Below are 20,738 nucleotides of genomic sequence, written 5' to 3' on the forward strand. Positions count from 1 at the left end.
ACAACAGCAGCAACAACAACAACAACAACAGCAACAACAGCATCAACAACATCAACAACAACAACAGCAACAACAACAACGACAACAACAACAACAACAACAACAACAACAGCAACATCAACAACAACATCATCAACAACATCAACAACAACAACTACATCAACAACATCATCAACAACAACATCAACAACATCATCATAACAAACTGGAATCAACCTCTTCAGCAGCATGACGCACATTTTCTCTCTATTCTTCCAAATTTCCGATGATTTTATTCAGGTCGTGGGACATGGCCATCCATCCACGCATCCCCATCGTGAGTATTGGGCAAGGAGGCTTAGGAAGGGAAAAACAACAAGGGACTGGAATTAAGGTGATTCCAGCTCCCTCACCCCAGGCCCTCTCTCTCTCTCTCTTTTTCTCAGGTAGGCCAGTGAGAACCACACTCGCAAACACAAATATCAGGCCGGGGGGAAAGCAGAGAAAACAAAAGGGACAATATATCTGTGTTTATTGTGAAGGCTGAAGGTCATTAACCCGCCCAGTCCCGGCCACTTTTTGACCACTGGTACCCCCCAATCCCGGGCGATTTTTGACCTTTTTTTTTTTTTTTGCTAAAACTTTCGCTTTTGGTGAGAAACATCGAAAATTCATCGAGAAATCGCTCACCTGAGGTTTTAAAATACTCATTACAGGTAGGAGAGCCTCCTTACTTTACTGGGTTTTCTATCAGGCTGGCGCCAAAGAAAACGAGTTCTATGGGAGGATAACTATTTCACACCACTCATAAACGGTATTTATTTATCTACTGTTACGAATTTATATGTAGTACAAAAGTATATTGGTTTTCAAGCAGTAATATAGGCATTATAAGCATTGTTTCACTCGCCAATACCTGACCTTTTTTTGCCACATTACCTGATCATCATTTCTAACTGTTTCTTCCTCTAAAGCTATGTAAAGTTTGTCCTCCACATTGTCATTGATTGGGGAATCACTCTGGCCCTGAATTTCGTACCGTGGCATGACATGGCTATACTGGCCAGGTCACTGATAACAGGTGAATTGCTGAGAAAAGGGCATGCAGGGGGGGGGAGGAGGTCATGCTGGGTAAGGCATTGTCTCTGCCTGGCATCTTGTTGAGGCAGGTGTCCCGTGTATACGTACCAAAAATGACTCGCGAAAATTGAAAATTGTGGAAATTATGAGCCTTGCAATTGCAGGACGTTGAAGTACGTCCTCGGGATTAGCTGTGACAAAATGTGAGGACGTGGAAGTACGTCCTCGGGACGGCACGGGTTAACATCTTGCCCTCTCTCTCTCTCTCTCTCTCTCTCTCTCTCTCTCTCTCTCGTGACAAGCAGCTGTTACTCCTTAACCCCTACTACCCACCAATCAACCAACTGTATCCACCACACTTCGGTCGCCCAGGCAAGTACCACATCTCCAACACAACACACACAACAACATCGTTTTTTCTACACCGAGAAATGACTCCCCGGCTGTCATTTCTCGACAACTTCTTCTAGCCGGGGACATTGAGAGCAATCCAGGACCCAACAACAAATACATATGTCCAACGTGCTCAAAATCTATCACGTCGAGCCGACAGACAAAGGGTTCAGTTCAGTTCAGAACTGGACCCATTACACCTGCACAACACCTGCATCCAGGAAACATTACACAAACACCTGGACCTGCTCCTTATGTTCCTTCCCCTCACCCATCAACCCCCCTTCCAATCCTACTCCTACTACCTTCACACCTCCACAGCCAAACCCATTGACCCTTCCTGCATCATCCAGTCCCCCAACTCCTCCCATTCCAACCCATCCTAATCAACCTCAACCCATACCTCCATCACAACCCCCTCTTACCCCTTCCCCTCCACCCACACCACCTCCCCCCCGTGCTGCAGCAGCCAACACACATCGCACACACAATATAAACATCCTTCAATTAAACATAGATGGCATAAACACCAAAAAACAAGAACTCACACAATTCATCAAACAACAGAACATACACATTGCCATCTTACAAGAAACAAAACTACACAGAGCACAGAAAACACCAACTTTTCATAACTTCACCACCATTCGACAAGACCGGGCCGACGGTGGTGGCAGTGGACTCATCACCCTGGTACACAAATCCATCAACTTTGCAGATACCAGTGCACGCACACAGTCACTTTTTCCCCCACATAACACCACAACAGAAATACAATCAATCAAATTACGCACTGGTAACAAATCACACATAACAATCGCTAACACATACATTCCCCCCCAATCGTCGCCCACAGTACCACACAATTACTCACCACAGATACACCACATCACTAACATATCCAACATCATCCTGGGTGGTGATTTCAACGCCAAGTCGTCTGCCTGGCATGTCAACAACCCTGACACAGACAAAGGGCTGGTACTACACTCCCAGACAGACCATCTTTTCATATTAAACAATCTAGACCGACATACCCATATCCCACACCAAGCCCTCTTCCTCCCATCATCTCCATACATCACCTTCTGCTCCCCAAACCTCGCCCCCACTACATCATGGAGAGTGGTCAAAACCCTAGGTTCGGATCACCTCCCAGTCATCATCACTACCAAAACCAGAATCACCCCAGCTGGCCACAGACACACATCCACTAATTATAAGAGAGCCAACTGGGAGGCCTTTGTAACTGAAACAGAACGACATTTCGAAATAGTAAACAGTACACCCATCACAAACATCAACACCGCTGTGCACACTTTCAATACAATTATACAAAATGCAGACAAAAGACACATCCCTAGAGGCAACAGAAAGAGATACAACCCCAACTTCACACCAGAAATTCAAGGCCTCATCAGACAATGGGACACACTGCGACACTCCCCAACACCTCATACACTAGACACCATACAACAAATACAAGAACTCAACACTCAGATAAACAATAAAATATCAGAACAGCAAACACTAAACTGGAAAAATTACCTCCAAACACTTGATCACAAAACAAACATCAGCAAACTCTACAAAACACTTAACAGCATTACACTTTCCAAAAGCAACACCACACAATCACACGCTGCCATCACAACAACAGACACCATATCCTCAAACAAACAACAAGCAAACACTCTCACCAATCACTTTTCACAAGTCAGCCATCTAACCCCCCATCCGGAAGACCGACGTATCATCAGACGTAAGAGACAGTTCCCCACAGACCCAGACTATGCACCTTTTACCTACAACCAGACGAAGCACATCATTAACAACCTCAAGCACTCATCTGCCTGTGGACCAGACAACATAAGCAACATTCACCTTAAACACCTAGGACCACAAGGCATACAAGCACTCACCAACATATCAAACTACAGCTACCCACAACATAATACCCAACATCTGGAAGCATGGCAATATCATCACCATCCCTAAACCCAACAAAGACTCCACGTTACCCTCCTCACATCGCCCCATCACACTCCTCTGCACCCCCTCTAAAGTCACTGAACGACTGATACTACAACTAGTCACACCTCACATTCCCCTAGCCCAGTCACAACATGGCTTTAGGCCACTACACTCCACAAACACCCTTCTTACAGACCTTACACAGAGAGTTTTCGATGGCATAAATTCAGCTAGGCCACCACACAGAACACTCCTAATCACAGTAGACATTAGCAAAGCTTTTGATGCCATCCCTCGCCACAACCTCACAAACAAAATACTCAACACAAACATGCACAATAACACAAAAAGATGGCTGGCTAACTATTTAGTAGGCAGATGTGCACACGTAACATTTGCCGGTCAGTCTTCTAACATCAGAAACTTCACAAACGGCGTCCCCCAAGGATTTGTTTTGTCCCCTACACTCTTTAACCTATACATGCACGACGTACCTACACCCCACACACCACAGATACACATAGCTTCTTATGCAGATGATATAACACTTACATGTACACACCAAAACGCAAACACAGCTGCACACATCATTCAACCTTACCTCAACACACTACACGAATGGTTCACCACAAACAGGCTAAATAGCCCCAGCCAAATCTACAGTGACTCTTCTCACAAACTGGACAGCAGAACACAGTCACATCCCACACTTCACCATAAACAACACTCCCTTACCACACACACACACACACACACACACACACACACACACACACACACACACACACACACACACACACACACACACACACACACAAAATTCTTGGTGTAACATACAATACATCAATGTCATTTAAAAAACACATCACAAACATTAAAAATAAAATAACACCAAGACTCAATGCTTTGAGGTCACTTGCCCATACAACATTCGGACACAACAAAGAAACCACCACCACAGTATACAAACAATACATACGTTCAGTGATGAATTATGCAAGCCCTGCCTGGGCTTCTAACCTCACCAAAACACACTACAACACTCTACAGACCATACAGAATAAGGCCCTAAAAATAATCACAGGCTGCACAGCTACTACACCCGCAGACCACCTACATCAAGAAACCAAAGTCCTCAAAGTCAAGGATCACCTAGACATGAGAGGCACCCAGTTCCTTGCTGCAGCCTCCACAAACCCACAACATCCACTACAGTACATGGCGGCACATCCACCCACACCAAGGAACATCAAAACAACACCCAGCACACGATATCATACACAAATACTGTCATCTCTCCCCCCTCGCCCACCTCAGACCAGCTTCCAGAAGCACATCCACACTCAGATCACTCGCCGCTCCATTCAGTCACTTAAAGTCAACACACAGCTGCATGCACGGCCTCCTGAGATCCACCCTTCTGAATCCTATCTTCCCCGTGAGGACAGGGTCCACCTGGCCAGGCTGAGATGTGGGCACCATCCAGCCCTCTTAAGCTACCAGAAGAGGCTGGATGACTCCGTCGCTGATGCCTGTCCAGGATGCAACACAGCACCCCATACTATTAAGCACATTATGGAAGACTGCATTCCACACAATCACCTACGCCAACAACACAACATACATTCTTTGAGAGCTCTGTGGGAAAGCCCGGTCTCGGCCATGGCCTTCCTAAGGGACTCGGGGCTTTTCGGCCAGACTGCCTAGGGAACAACTACTACTACTACTACCACACTTAACATCTCCCTGTTTACACTTCTCATGAATTTAGCTTTCGGTTACATTGTTTTTGTTTTTTCTTGGAGGGAACAGTCTTACGGGCTTCTGGCTCTTGGTCCCTTCCTCTTTGACCAAAAAAAAAAAAAAAAGCTGGAGGTAAGCAATACTAGGGAGAAGGAATAGGTGGGTGAGAGGTGGAGGATGAGAGAGAAGGAAGACAGAGTGAGGTAAGCATAAGAAGGAGTGAGGAACAGTGGAGTGGGTGAAGGAAAAAGGGAGGGAGTGGTGGGGGAAAAGTGGGAGTGGTGAGGAAAGGAAAAGAGTGAGACAATGAAAGGGAGTGAAAAAATGAGAATGAGTAAAGAAGAAAGGGAGGAAGTGAGGTGAAAGGAGGGAGTGAAGGAGAAAGGGAGAGAGTAAGAGATAAAAAGTGCGAATGTGAAGTTAGAAAGGGAGTGGGGGGAAAGGGAGGAAGAAAGGTATATAATGTGAGAGTGAGGAAAAATGAAATAATGTGCTTGAAAGGGAAGGGGATGAGCGAGAAAAAGCCTGACATGTTGAAGATGTAGATGAAGAGGAAGGCTGGATGAAAGAATAAAGGAAGGGAGTCAAAAAGGAGACTGATGGATGAGAGAAGCAAGGAAATGAAGGAAAATAGGAGATAACATACGAGAGAGGAAGGCTGACAAGTACAGACTAATGGCAGTGAAGAGCAAGGAAAGGAAGTCTGGGGAAAAACATCATCATTATCATCATCATTATCATCATCATCATCGTCTCGTCCACCCCTTGCATCTAGAGGGAAACAAGGTTATGCATCATCATAACCCTGTTTCCCCCCAGATACAACTAGTGGACGAGACGATGACGATGACAGTGATGACGGTGATGATGATGATGATGATGATGATGATGATGATGATGATGATTAGGAGGAGGAGGAGGAGGAGGAGGAAGTAGTGAGACAATTAGTGCATGAGGGAAGCCAGAAAGGAAAAAATCATCAATTAGCTATATAACATGGAAAGAGAAGGCAAATGTGAGAGCGAAAGGAAATGGAGAGGAAGAAGGATGGGAAAGAATGGAAGAAAGAAGTACAAAAGCAAGAGAGAACAATACAGGGAAATTAAATATAGCGACGACTGGAGGATGAATAACGGTGGAAAGGACAGAAAATTAGAGAGAAAAATGAAAAGCAATGAGATTCACTGAAGGAAGCAAGAAAAAGAAACAAGAAAGAAAAACACAGAGAAAGGAAATACATGGATGGATGGAGGCGGATGGATGGGGGTGGGAAGCAAAGGATGTAAGAGAAGAATATGAAGGTATAAAGATAATTTTGAGAGAGAGAGAGAGAGAGAGAGTGTCAAAATATTTTGAAATATGCCTTACATGAATTACAGTAGCAATTTACCCATTTCTCCAGTGTGGTTCTATCATTTATTCTACGAGCCGATCACTTCAATTTGAGGATAAAATAGACGCCCGAATCAACAGTCAGAGAGAGAGAGAGAGAGATAGAGAGAGAGAGAGAGGGAGGGAGGGAGGGAGTCAGACGGGAAGAGGGAGAAAGGAAAAATAAAAAGCAATGGAGAAAAACACGAGGTAAGAGTAAAAGAGAAACAAGGAGGACTGGAACAGATAGGAGGAAACAGCGATGCAAAATACAGAAAACTACGGCAAGGAGAGAGACAGGCGAGAGGAGGAGAACGTGTGCAGGATGTGGACCTGACAAGGAGACTAATGAATATCAGGGTGGAGAGGAAGGGAACGTGGAAAAAGGAATTTTGTAACTTATATTTTGTCGAAGTTCAGGACTATTTGAACGCTAACTCATGAAACAAGAAAAGTTCTCTAATTTAAAGATTTATTGTGTTGATGAAAGACAGACATTTCCAGCCTACTATTTTTTAAGTACACGAACCTTCCCCCCTCATCACCCCCACCCCACCCCCCACGCATCACATCTTGTGGAAGCCTTATTTTTGCAGCCATACTATACTTCTTGTACTCTAATTTTGCCTAAAATTGCCATTTCTACATTTTGAAAGCAGAGTTGTAGCAGCAGATTAATAGTAGGGTTTAATTCTAGTTGCGAAGAAGTACTATGTAAACGATGTAGAGCCATGATATTGTCCTTTTCTGCCACTGAGCTTCGTGAAATATACTGGAAAAGGATGGAAATCTGGGCGAGGTATGTGTAAATAATATACACCTTTACACACTTTACATACTGTATAGCCTACACTAGGCTTATGGTAAAGGGCTTACTATTATTTTTGAAGGTTCGGTTAGATGGTGTATCGGGGGATACACTGTGTTAGGCAGACGGTGAACATCCTGACTGTACCTACACTTCATCCCTTGATATGTTTGCCTTATCTCTGTTTTACTTTTCTCCTTTCCTTCTTTCCTCCCTTGGAACTATTTGTTTTACCTCTGTCTTGCCCTTTTCCATGCATACCTTCCTTTTATGAGCCTGTTTATCTTCTTCTGTCTTGCTTTTCTTCCTACCTTCCTTCTGTCTCCCTATCTCTTCACATTCTCTCTTCTGTTTTTTTTTCCCTTACTCCATTTTTTTTTTTAATTGATTCTTCTTCCCCTTCCTCTCGCTTTCCTTGGCTACATCTTAACTGACCAATCATATCTTTTCCTCCTTTCTTCCATCCTTCATCCGTCTACGCCTATTCTCTCTCTCTCTCTCTCTCTCTCTCTCTCTCTCTCTCTCTCTTTTTTTTTCCTTACTTCCTCAGTTTCTTCCCTCTCCCCTCTTTCCCTCCTTTCCTTCCCCCAAATACCAAATCACAACTTGTGGTGAACAATGTCTTAAGTAGGAATATGACGTCACTATGAAATTAACTGCTTTCTTACACATTCGACTGGACATGTAATAATAATAATAATAATAATAATAATAATAATAATAATAATAATAATAGTAATAATAATGATAAAATAAATATCTAATTGCAGCAGCTCGAGAAGTTTATCCTGATCCACATACATTGTTCCGGAAAGAGTTAGAATAAAATGAAAGAAACGACATCGTAGTGGAAGGGTTAATTTCTCCAGCACAGTACGATGATACAAAGTCGATTATATTCTTGTTTGTATTAAGTTTTGACTTATTTAGGTTCTCTTGTGTATTTTTCATCTCTTTTTTCTTGTTCCGGTACTGTACCTCCAGACAATTCCATATAGCATGAGAGACACCTCCAGTTGTCAGGATTAGATGTGGCTTTGTTTGACTTTTTTCTTTTTTTCTAACTACCAGGGGTGCTGGTGAGGAACTCCTTCACACAGTGGCACCAATATGACCTGGCGGTGGAACTGCAGAAGATGGGCACCTTTATTCAACGATCCATCAGGTTCACGTTTCTGATTAACATCTGGCTTCAAATACTGCTATTGCTTTTTTTTTTTTTTAATGGGAGGAAGAAGGAACCAAAGGCCATAAGCACGCAATAAGAGTTCCCTCTAAGAGAAAAACGAAATACAAGAGAGAGCCAAATTCAAGATCCAATAATTTCGAGATGCCTGGACACACTGCGTTTGAAAGACTGGAGATCATAGGCAGCAGGAAATACAGACAGAGGGTGACAGATCCAGAGTTGACCTGTTGCATAAATGAAGGACTGGAAGTAACTGTTAACTCTTGCATTAGAGAGTTGGACAGAAAAGGAATGAGTTTGCTGCTTAACGGGTGCTACGCGCCCGTCGTAGAGGTGGAGGAATGCATGCAGACAGTTCAGAGGAGCAGTGACCATTGAAGTAGCGATAGAAAAGAGATAAAGATGCAACAGTGCGGCGAAAAGACAGAGGTTGAAGGGAATCAGTAAGAGGAGGAGAGATAATGAGACGAAAAGCTTTTGACTCCACCCTATTGAGTAGAGCTGTATGTGGGGAGCCTCTCCACACATGAGAGTTGTACTCCACACAGGGGAGGATAAAACCTCTGTATAGAGTTAACAATTGTGCAGGGGTAAAGAAAGAACGGAGTCGGCTTAGCACACCCAATCTCTTGGAAGCAGATTTTACAAGAGATGTAATATGATATTTACAAGATAAGTCCCAAGCAAATGAAACCCCAAGCATGTTCAAGGATGATGCAGGATTAAGCTGAATATTATTAAACAGTGGGTATACCTGTGGAAGATTTTGACGGGTTGATAGGTGTAAGAACTGAGTCTTAGATGCATTAAAAACAAGATTATTTTCATCCTAGTCAGAGATACGAACCAAGTCAGACATTAGGTGTGCCATAGCCTCATCCCTTGTTTGTTGAAGTAACTTCTGAGACGGGCGTTGCAGGAACCGAATGGAAAGGTGAAGGGGGGAGCCATCAGCGTATGAGTGGATAGGGTTAGATGTATAGCTTAGAAGGTCATAGATGAATAAAAGGAAGAGAGTTGGTAATAGGACAGAGCCCTGAGGAACACCACTGTTGATAGATCTAGGAGAAGAACGATGACAGTCTACAACAGCGGCTATAGAACGACCAGAAAGGAAGCTAGCGATAAAGGCACAGATAGAAGGATAAGAACCATAAGAGGGCAGTTTGGAAATTAAAGATTTATGCCAGACTAGATCGAAAGCCTTTGAGATGTCAAGTGCAATGGCAAACCTTTCGCCAAAGTCCCGAAAGGAGGATGACCAGGAGTCTGAAAGGTAGGTGAGAAGATCGCCAGTGGAGCGTCCCTGACAGAACCTGTATTGACGATCAGAAAGAAGGTTGTGATAGGAAAGATGCCTTAAAATTTTTCGATTGAGAATTGACCCGAAAACTTTTGAAATACAGGACGTTAAAGCAATTGGACGATAGTTGGAGGGTTGGGAGTGGTCACCCTTCTTTGGGACTGGCTGAATGAGAGCAAACTTCCAGCAAGAAGGAAAGGTACGAGTTGACAGCCAAAGACGAAAGAGTTTACCTAGGCAGTGTGTAAGCACAGAAGCACAGTTCTTGAGAACAGCAGGAGGGACTCCATCAGGCCCATATGCCTTGTTCGTACTGAGGCCAGTGATGGCAGAAAATACATCAGCTGAAGAAATTTTAATGTCAGCCATGAGGAAGTCAGAGGGGTGAAGTGATGGAAGAACAGCACCGAAATCGTTTAAGGTGGAATTGGAGGAGAAAGTCTGTGCGAAGAGATCTGCTTTATCAGTAGAAGAAATAGCTACAGAGCCATCAGAGTAGAAAAGAGGAGGGAAGGATGATGAGGTAAAGTTGTTAGAAAGGTTTTTGGCAAGGCGCCAGAGGGAGCGGGAAGAATTCGAGTTGGAGAGTTGAGAGCATTTAGTACGGATGAAATTATTTTTAGCAGAGCGAAGAACAGACTTAGCACGATTCCGGGCAGAAACATGAAGATGATGTAATTTAGGGGTGGGTTGGGTCCGGTACCTTTTGTAGGCCCTCTCCTTGTTGCGGACGTCATTAGAACAAACGTGATTAAACCAAGGCTTTCTTGCGTTAGTCAAAGGATATGAGAAAGGAATGTATGCTTCCATGGCCGAGAGAATAACCTCCATAATGCACAAGGCACACTCAGATGACTCCCGGCCATGGAAGCAATAATCATTCCAGGGAAAATCAAAGAAGTACTGCCTGAGGGCCTCCCAATCCATGGCTCCAAAATGCCATAGACAACGTTTCCCTTGAATGTCCACAGGCCTTACCGGAGTGATAAGACAGGTTAAGGTGATAAGGTTGTGATCGGAGGAGCCCAATGGAGAGAACAGATTAACAGTGTAAGCAGAAGGATTAGTTGGAAGGAAGAGGTCAAGTATGTTGGAGCTCTCTCCAAGGCGGTCTGTGATATGGGTAGGGTGCCGTACAAGCTGCTCTAGGTCATTAAGGATAGAAAAGATGTAGGCTTGTTCACCAGGTGGATTAGTGAAAGGAGAGGAGAGCCAAAGGTGGTGGTGAACATTGAAATCTCCTAGAATGGAGATTTCGGAGAAAGGAGAAATGGATAGTGTTCCATCGCAGAAGTAAGATAGTCGAAGAATTTATGATAGTAGAATTAGGGGATAAGTAAACAGCACAGATATATTTAGCCAGAGAATGATAGGAAAGCCGAAGCCAGAGTGTAGAGAATTCAGAAGAATCGAGTTCAGGAATACGAGAGCAAGATAAGTCGTTGCATATATATACACAACAGCCACCTTTGGCTTTGAAATAAGTATAGAGAAAGTAGGAAGATACAGAAAAGGGTTTGCTGTCAGTTGCCTCAGATAGCTGAGTCTCAGTTAGAAAAAGAAGGTGAGGTTTAGAGGAGGAGAGGTGGTGCTCAACAGAGCGAAAGTTAGAGGAAAGGCTGCGAATGTTGCAGAAATGAAGAAGAAGTGAGTCAGATAGTGGTTCCAGGCACCTGAGTCGTCACCGGGAGAGGGGCGGAAGGTGGGGGCATTTATGGTCCCCCCCCCCTGGGGACTCCGAGGCTGGGTGATGAGACGCCATGATTTTTTTTTTGAATTTTGGAAAAGGAAGTGTAGTGTGTACTGTGCATGTAATTTGGTGTAGATAGTTAGAGAAATTTGTGTAGGGGAGCATGCTGGCCTACTCTCTGTGTAACTGAGACACTGAAAAAGTTCAGCAAAGGGGCGGATGGTCAGGAACTAGTCCTGAGGGCTGATGAAACGGGAGCTCCAGCACTCCCTGTCATCAGCTCTCCATCCAGCTCGGGAGTACTGCCCTGCTTGACTGGTGCTACAGTCTACTCCTTGCTACTGCTATTACTACTACAACTACCACTACTACTACTACTTCTGCTACTGCTGCTGGTGCTGCTGCTACTACTACTACCTCTTCTACTACTATTACTACTACTAATACTACATTTACAACCACCACCACCACCATTACTATTGTTATTGCTACTGTTACTACTACTACCACTACTACTACTTCTACGACTGCAAGGACGCTCTGCTAAGCTAAATAAAAATTCTGGCATCTAAGATCAGGAATAAAATAAAAAATTAAGCCCATTATGAAAGGCTAAAAAATAATTATATATTATCTTCCAGCCTCACATCAGGGGACCCTTGGTGAAGGTACCGTAGTCCACACTGTTATATCCATCAGTACCACGACGTATATATCATTTTATTCTTGCTGCCACTAAATGATCTTGCCCTACACACACACACACACACACACACACACACACACACAGATGAGACGGATTAAACAATGAGAGAAAAAAATGAAAATAGAGAATGAGTGAAAGAAAGTACTGAGACAAAAACGGAGATTAATGTAACAGAGGAGAGCATAAGAAAAAGCTGAAAAAAGAACTAGTGAAAGAACAGAGAGTGAAAACTGCCTCTTGTCTCTCTTCGTCTTTTTTTTTTTTTTAATCTCCCTTTTCCCCTCCTGCTCTGGATCTGTTTCCTATTTTTCCTGTCCAGAATCACCGTCTTTTGTGTTCTCTCTCTCTCTCTCTCTCTCGTGAGACAAGTAGCCGTTCCTTCCTACCCCCCACCACCCACCACTCATCAACCACCTGCATCCACCCCACTTAACACCTCACTCTTTACACTTCCCCCCAGCCACCCACCATGCACTATTAACTGCATGTTAGGATAACTGCCCGGGGCTGTGGCAGGGAGGAGAGGGGAGAGAAGGAGGGAGGCGGAGGAGTGGAATGAATGTGGAAAGGAGAGTAGTATGAGGGAAAGGGAGAGAATGGCGAAGGAACGGAGGAATGGAAGCAAATGGGTCAGGAATTGAAGGATAGAGGTAGGTAAGGGAATGTCGAATAAGGGGAAGAAGAGGGGGTAGTAAAGGGTGAGGAAGGGGAGGGGAAGTTAAAAAAAAAAAAAAAAAAAAGAGTCTAAAGCATTTTGCAGACGTCATGGACCGTATTATCATCCAGACTACTATGCAGGATTCCTAGCACTCATCTTTTATAATCTCATACCGTATACATAGTCCCTTCATATTCTCGCGCAAATTATTTCTATTGTTGTAGTCCCTTGAATGGTTACCGTAAACCTCCGGGGACAATTTATTCATCTCACTCCAGCTAACGCCCAAGTACATACTGTATAAACTTTTCTGTGGGGGGGAGGGGGCAGCACTCTGGAGTTTAGGATTCGAGACGCGTCTTGGGCCGCTTTCTGTTTGCAGATAAGTCTGGCCACGCAAAACAGAAATATTACAGCCACCGATCAAAACATAAACACAGGGGTTGCCGTAAAACATCATATGACGGAATTATTTATCATTCACTTGTCCCTGCTGGCCAATTTCAGTCTCTCCAAGCGAGAACCTCGCTTCGGAGATATTTGAAGACTCTCTTGCTTTCGATAAAAAATACTTGTGTCGGATTCGTATCAGTTTAGCCGAAAATAACGGCGTAGTCTTGTTTAAATGAAGACGGCTTCGAATCCGATCCGTTAGCTAAAACGACAGATATGCACTGATTGGGCCAAAGCCGGCCTCGACTAAATGAAGCCAGGACGTTGTTGCTGCTGCTGTGGCTTCTATTTCACATTTTTTGCAATATTTGGCTTCGGCTTCGGCTCCATACCTTTCTAAGGGCTTTGGCTTCAAAATTTTTACATTAGGTTTGAGCTTCAGCTTCGGCTTTATATATATATATATATATATATATATATATATATATATATATATATATATATATATATATATATATATATATATTGTTACATAGCCTATGATTTCATCATCCTTTGTGTAATTCTAACGTACAGTATGCTGCATGTTTGATCACGAGCGTGTTCTACCTCACTCCCCCCTTCTACCCTTATAGTAAAGTCGTTCTTTCTGTTGTTCAGAGCAGGATTGTCAACTCTTTGTCCCCTATGGCTTCATTTGCGCGTCCTTCTTACAAGTTGTATCAAGCTCTGCCGGCCCCTATATAATGAGCTCAGTCTCTGCATTAATTGCCACTTAGATCTACTCCTCATTTTGTTCACATCTCTGTCCTCCCCTGTACAGTTGTTATTATTGTGAGTGCTCAGGAAGTCTCCAACCATCTAGCAGCTGTGTAATTTGAGTATAAGTGTTATTACATTTTTTTTCGTGTACTGTATAGCATGAGGTGTTGATTCGTAGGCCTAGTGAGGTTTTTGTGATTCATGTGTTTTTATGTCAGTCATTTTTGATAATATTTTGTATCTGTAATAATATATCTTGCATTAACTGAGCATTATCTGGTTTTCTCATTTTATCAGGGCTGACTTAGATAAATTTACTCTTGCTAATTTCGTGTTAATGGAGGCTATTGCAGTTAACCATATATTTAACCTGTTTTTTGCCATTACATTATCCTTATGAGTCCTGAATGTTTAGTTGTTAGTTTGAGCATTAAACTTTAACTTGTAATGTTACCTAACTCTTTTGTTTTGAACCTGGAACTTTGCGGGACAGTTTTCTCTGTTCCGTAACATAAATTTGGCGACCTCTTATCAGGATATTCAGGATATTATCATAAGGATATTGCCTGATATTTTGTGACTGTGATTTATTCATGATGTCTACTATTACTACGCTTGATGAAGCCAAAGATTTTTTGTCAAATGTGCAAACACTGTGTGATGTAGAAAACAGAACAAAGAATGAACTTAAGCTTGTTGCTCAACAATTGGGAATTGCAGTTCACTCTCATCATTCTAAAGATCAAATTGTTGGCATGATTAATAAAAGCTTGTTTAATGTAACTCCTCCAAATGAGCAAACACAGATTGAAATAGCTAAGTTACAGCTAGCTCTGCAGGAGGCTCGTATTAAGGAAGCTGAGTTTCAGGCACTTGCTAAGGAGGCTGAGTCTCAGGCTAAGGAGGCAGAGTCTCAGGCTCGTATTCAGGAGGCTGAGTTTCAGGCACGTGCTAAGGAGGCGGAGTCTCAGGCTCGTATTCAGGAGGCACAGGCACAGGCTCAGGCACAAATTGAACTTGCTAGGCTTCAGGCAGACCATGAGTATCGCATGAAACAAGGTGGAACTGGATCATCTAGCTCTGATGATTTTGATGTGGCTAAAAATGTTAAACTTGTCCCTCCTTTTAATGAATCTGATTTAACAAAGTATTTTCAGTTGTTTGAGAGGGTAGCTACAGGTTTGAATTGGCCAAAAAAGTATTGGTCAGTACTCCTTCAAACTGTTCTCACCGGTAAAGCTCAAGTAACTTATGCATCTTTGCCTCAGGATCAATCTGATAATTATGATGTAGTTAAGAGCTTGATTCTTAAGGCCTATGAGCTTGTTCCTGAAGCCTATAGAGTAAAATTTAGGACAACTTATAAGCAAGATAAGCAATCCCATGTTGAGTATGCAAAAATCAAAGAAGATCTGGTAGAGCAGTGGTTAAATTCTAAGAATGTGGATTCTGATTTTGACAAATTTAAGTAGATGATTTTGTTGCAGGACTTCAAAAGGTGTATTAATAATGATGTAAGCCTATATCTTCATGAGAAAAGAATAGATAATTTGTCTGGTGCTGCAGTTTTAGCTGATGAATATGTTCTCACTCACAAGAGATATTTTGAAGAAGAAAGGAAAGCTGAGAGTAAGTACGTTGCCTCTACTCAGAGTACAGGTAACAGGAAGGAGAATAAAGATGATGTTTCTCAGGAAGTAAATACCAGCTTCACCTCTAGATTTCAGAAAAGTAAATGTACTTATTGTAGTAAGCTTGGTCATACTACGGAGAAATGTTTCAGGAGACAGCGTGATGTGAACAAAAAGGAGTTTTTAAATATTCAGTCAATTGGTCTAGTGTCCACCCTTGAGAGTTCCCATAATTCTTTAACTGAGTTAACTGAACCTGCTTTGAGGGGTAAATTAAATTCTCATGATGAAGCTCCTCTTTTGAGCAGTAACGTGGGTGACACTTTCAAGAGTTCATGTGCTAATTTCCTGTCTGATGGTTTTGTCAGTCCTCTGGACAGTAATGACAGGAAATCAGTTAAATTATATCGTGATACAGGTGCTTGCCAATCCCTTATGCTGACTAGTGTTCTAGGCCCTAATGTTAATTCCTCTGATGAAACTGTAATCTTACAAGGTGTAGGGAATAATTACTTCTCTGTCCCTGTGTGCAGAGTGAATTTAGAGTCTGGTTTTGTTAATGGTTCCGTTATGGTTGGGTTGGTTGAGACACTCCCAATGTCAGGTGTAACTTTCTTACTTGGAAATGATATTGGTGGAAGGCAAGTGTGTCCAGCTCCTCAGTTGTCTAGTGAGCCAGTGGCTGCGGCCCAGGATTGTGATGTCCCTGATGTGTTCTCTGCATGTGCTGTCACTAGGGCTAAGTCTAAAGTTACTGGTGACTTAGAGGATAATGATGATGATGATGTTATCCTAGCTGACACTTTTCTTGCTAATTTGGACCACTCCCCAGATGAGGCAGTACCCCGTAGTGTTGATAATTTGTCTTGTCAAGAGTTGGTTGAGTTGCAGACCCTGAGTTGAAAGGTCTAGCTAACTCTGCTTGCAGTGAGGAAGAGTCAGCTGGTGCTTCTACTTGTTATTATATAAAGTCAGGAGTACTTATGAGGAAGTGGAGACCCCCAACAGCAACAGCCGACTGTGAATGGGAGGTTGTACATCAAGTTGTCATCCCTCGTGTTTGTAGGCAGGATATCATTAGAGTGGCTCATGATTCCAGTTTGGCAGGACACCTTGGAGTGAGGAAGACTGTGGCACGGATTTTGAAACACTTCTACTGGCCAGGTATCTTCAGGGATGTTTCCTGGCATTGTAAGTCTTGTCACACCTGTCAAGTTGTGGGGAAGTGTAATCAGACCGAAAAGGTTGCACCTCTAGTTCCCATTCCTCCTTTTGAGGCGCCATTCACCCGTGTGTTGGTGGATATTGTGGGCCCTCTTCCTAAGATTTCTTCAGGATTTTCTTATGTGTTGACCCTGATTGATATGGCTACTCGTTATCCTGAAACCATTCCACTTAGAAATATCTCAGCAAAGAACGTGGTTAAGGAAATGCTAGGGTTCTTCACAAAGTTCGGTCTGCTCAAGGAGGTACAGTCAGACCGGGGAAGTAATTTCATGTCAAATGTTTTCAAGCAGTCTCTGAAAGAGTTGGGCATCACCCAGATCACGTCTTCAGCTTACCATCCCCAGACCCAAAGAGCGATGGAGAGATATCATCAAAGAATCAAATCGATGCTCAAGAAATACTGTTTGGAACATCAGAAAGACTGGGATAAAGGTCTTCCATTCGTTGTATTTGCCGCAAGAGAATCTCCAAATGAATCACTGGGCTTCTCACCCTTTGAACTACTGTTTGGCCATGAAGTAAGAGGACCCCTTAAGCTACTCAAGGAATGCTGGCTGTCGGAGGAAGATGACGTCAACCTGCTGGAGTATGTGATGAAGTTCAAAGAACTGCTGTCCACTGCTTTACAGCTGGTGAGAGAGAATTTAGGAGCTGCTCAGGAGAAGATGAAGACTTAGTATGATAAGACGTCCAGGTTACGCCACTTTCAGCCAGGGGATCAGGTTTTGATTCTGCTACCTGTGCATGGGCAACCTCTTCAAGCCAAGTTTAGCGGTCCATATTTCGTGGAGAAGAAACTCAGTGATGTGAACTATGTCATCGCCACACCAGATCGTAGAAAGAACAAGCAACTTTGTCACATCAACATGCTAAAGTTATATCACAGGCGGGACGAAAATAATCCAGTCTGCACTGTAGCTGTTCCACCCGAGTCTGCAAGTGAAGTTCTCCCATGCAGCATGAGCCTGAGTGATAGTTTGGGGAAGAATCCTGATATCATGAATGATCTCCAGACTAAGCTTTCTCATCTAGCTCCCGAGGAAAGGCAGGAGTTTTCGGCATTACTGCAGGAGTACCCGCAAGTGTTCTGTGCCACTCCAGGAAGAACCACTGTGTTGATGCATGATGTTGATGTTGGAGACGCAAAGCCAATTAAACTGCCTCCTTACCGTGTGAACCCAGTGAAAGTTCCTCTCATCCAGAAGGAGCTTGGCTACCTGTTGGACCACAAGATGATTGAGCCCTGTCAGAGAGAGTGGAGTTCTCCTGTCACTCTAGTCCCTAAGCCAGGTGGGTCACAGCGGCTTTGCATCAACTACAGATGTGTTAATCAGATAACCAAAACAGACACTTACCCTTTCCCTCGCGTGGAAGATTGCATAGACAAGATCGGAAAGGCTAGGTACATAAGTAAGTTTGATTTGTTAAAGGGATACTGGCAAGTACCTATGACTGAACGTGCTAGGGAGATCTCATGTTTTATAACACTAGGAAAGACTTTTGCATGTTCTGTAATGCCATATGGTATGAAGAATGCACCAGCCACATTTCAGAAGCTCATGAATGTTGTAACAGAGGGTTTGTGTTGTTTATATTGATGATGTATTAATCTTTAGTGACAACTGGAAAGATCACCTATACCATGTCAGTAAATTTCTTGAGCGTTTGGTTCAGGCTAATCTTGTAGCTAATTTATCAAAGTGTGAGTTTGGTCAAGCTAAAGTTCAGTACCTTGGGTACGTAATTGGTGAAGGACATGTTGCACCACCAGGAGCTAAGGTTCAGGTTATAAGTGATCTTCCCAGACCTAAAAGTAGGAAAGAGCTACAAAGATTTTTGGGAATGGTAGGTTATTACAGGAGATTTGTTCTTAACTTTTCAATTCTTGTATCACCACTTACAGACCTACTGAAAAAGGGAGTTAAATTTGTCTGGACCGATAACTGTGAATCCTCTTTCAACAAACTTAAAGCTATCCTATTAAGTCAGCCAGTGCTCGCTACTCCAAATTTTGCTAAGCCTTTTAAGATGGCTGTTGATGGAAGTGATACAGGAGCTAGGGCTGTTTTGCTGCAAGAGGATGATCAGGGCATTGAACACCCTGTATCTTATTACAGTAAGATGTTCACTCCACCTCAAGAGAACTACTCAACTATTGAGAAAGAGCTTTTGGCCTTGAATTTGGGTTTACAGCATTTTTCATTTTATTTGTGTTCTGGTTTTGACCCCATAGTCATTTATACCGATCATAACCCACTGAAATTCCTTAGTAAGTTTAAAGATAAAAATCAGAGATTGACATGATGGAGTCTACTTCTTCAGGAGTATTCATTACACATACAACATGTCAAGGGGAAAGAAAATGTAATTGCAGATTGCTTATCTAGACTTTAGACAGATTGTTTTAGAGTAATAAGAAATTTCCTTTGTAAATTTCTTTTTTCTTTGTGGGGAGGTGTTACATAGCCTATGATTTCATCATCCTTTGTGTAATTCTAACATACAGTATGCTGCATGTTTGATCACGAACGTGTTCTACCTCACTCCCCCCTTCTACCCTTATAGTAGAGTAAGTCGTTCTTTCTGTTGTTCAGAGCAGGATTGTCAACTCTTTGTCCCCTATGGCTTCATTTGCGCGTCCTTCTTACAAGTTGTATCAAGCTCTGCCGGCCCCTATATAATGAGCTCAGTCTCTGCATTAATTGCCACTTAGATCTACTCCTCATTTTGTTCACATCTCTGTCCTCCCCTGTACAGTTGTTATTATTGTGAGTGCTCAGGAAGTCTCCAACCATCTAGCAGCTGTGTAATTTGAGTATAAGTGTTATTACATTTTTTTTTTCGTGTACTGTATAGCATGAGGTGTTGATTCGTAGGCCTAGTGAGGTTTTTGTGATTCATGTGTTTTTATGTCAGTCATTTTTGATAATATTTTGTATCTGTAATAATATATCTTGCATTAACTGAGCATTATCTGGTTTTCTCATTTTATCAGGGCTGACTTAGATAAATTTACTCTTGCTAATTTCGTGTTAATGGAGGCTATTGCAGTTAACCATATATTTAACCTGTTTTTTGCCATTACATTATCCTTATGAGTCCTGAATGTTTAGTTGTTAGTTTGAGCATTAAACTTTAACTTGTAATGTTACCTAACTCTTTTGTTTTGAACCTGGAACTTTGCGGGACAGTTTTCTCTGTTCCGTAACATAAATTTGGCGACCTCTTATCAGGATATTCAGGATATTATCATAAGGATATTGCCTGATATTTTGTGACTGTGATTTATTCATGATGTCTACTATTACTACGCTTGATGAAGCCAAAGATTTTTTGTCAAATGTGCAAACACTGTGTGATGTAGAAAACAGAACAAAGAATGAACTTAAGCTTGTTGCTCAACAATTGGGAATTGCAGTTCACTCTCATCATTCTAAAGATCAAATTGTTGGCATGATTAATAAAAGCTTGTTTAATGTAACTCCTCCAAATGAGCAAACGCAGATTGAAATAGCTAAGTTACAGCTAGCTCTGCATTAGGCTCGTATTAAGGAAGCTGAGTTTCAGGCACGTGCTAAGGAGGCTGAGTCTCAGGCTAAGGAGGCGGAGTCTCAGGCTCGTATTCAGGAGGCTGAGTTTCAGGCACGTGCTAAGGAGGCGGAGTCTCAGGCTCGTATTCAGGAGGCACAGGCACAGGCTCAGGCACAAATTGAACTTGCTAGGCTTCAGGCAGACCATGAGTATCGCATGAAACAAGGTGGAACTGGATCATCTAGCTCTGATGATTTTGATGTGGCTAAAAATGTTAAACTTGTCCCTCCTTTTAATGAA

Source organism: Coenobita brevimanus, chromosome 63 (genome assembly GCF_032717465.1).
Source record: "Coenobita brevimanus isolate Jiangsu-jjx chromosome 63, ASM3271746v2, whole genome shotgun sequence".
NCBI lineage: Eukaryota > Metazoa > Arthropoda > Malacostraca > Decapoda > Coenobitidae > Coenobita > Coenobita brevimanus.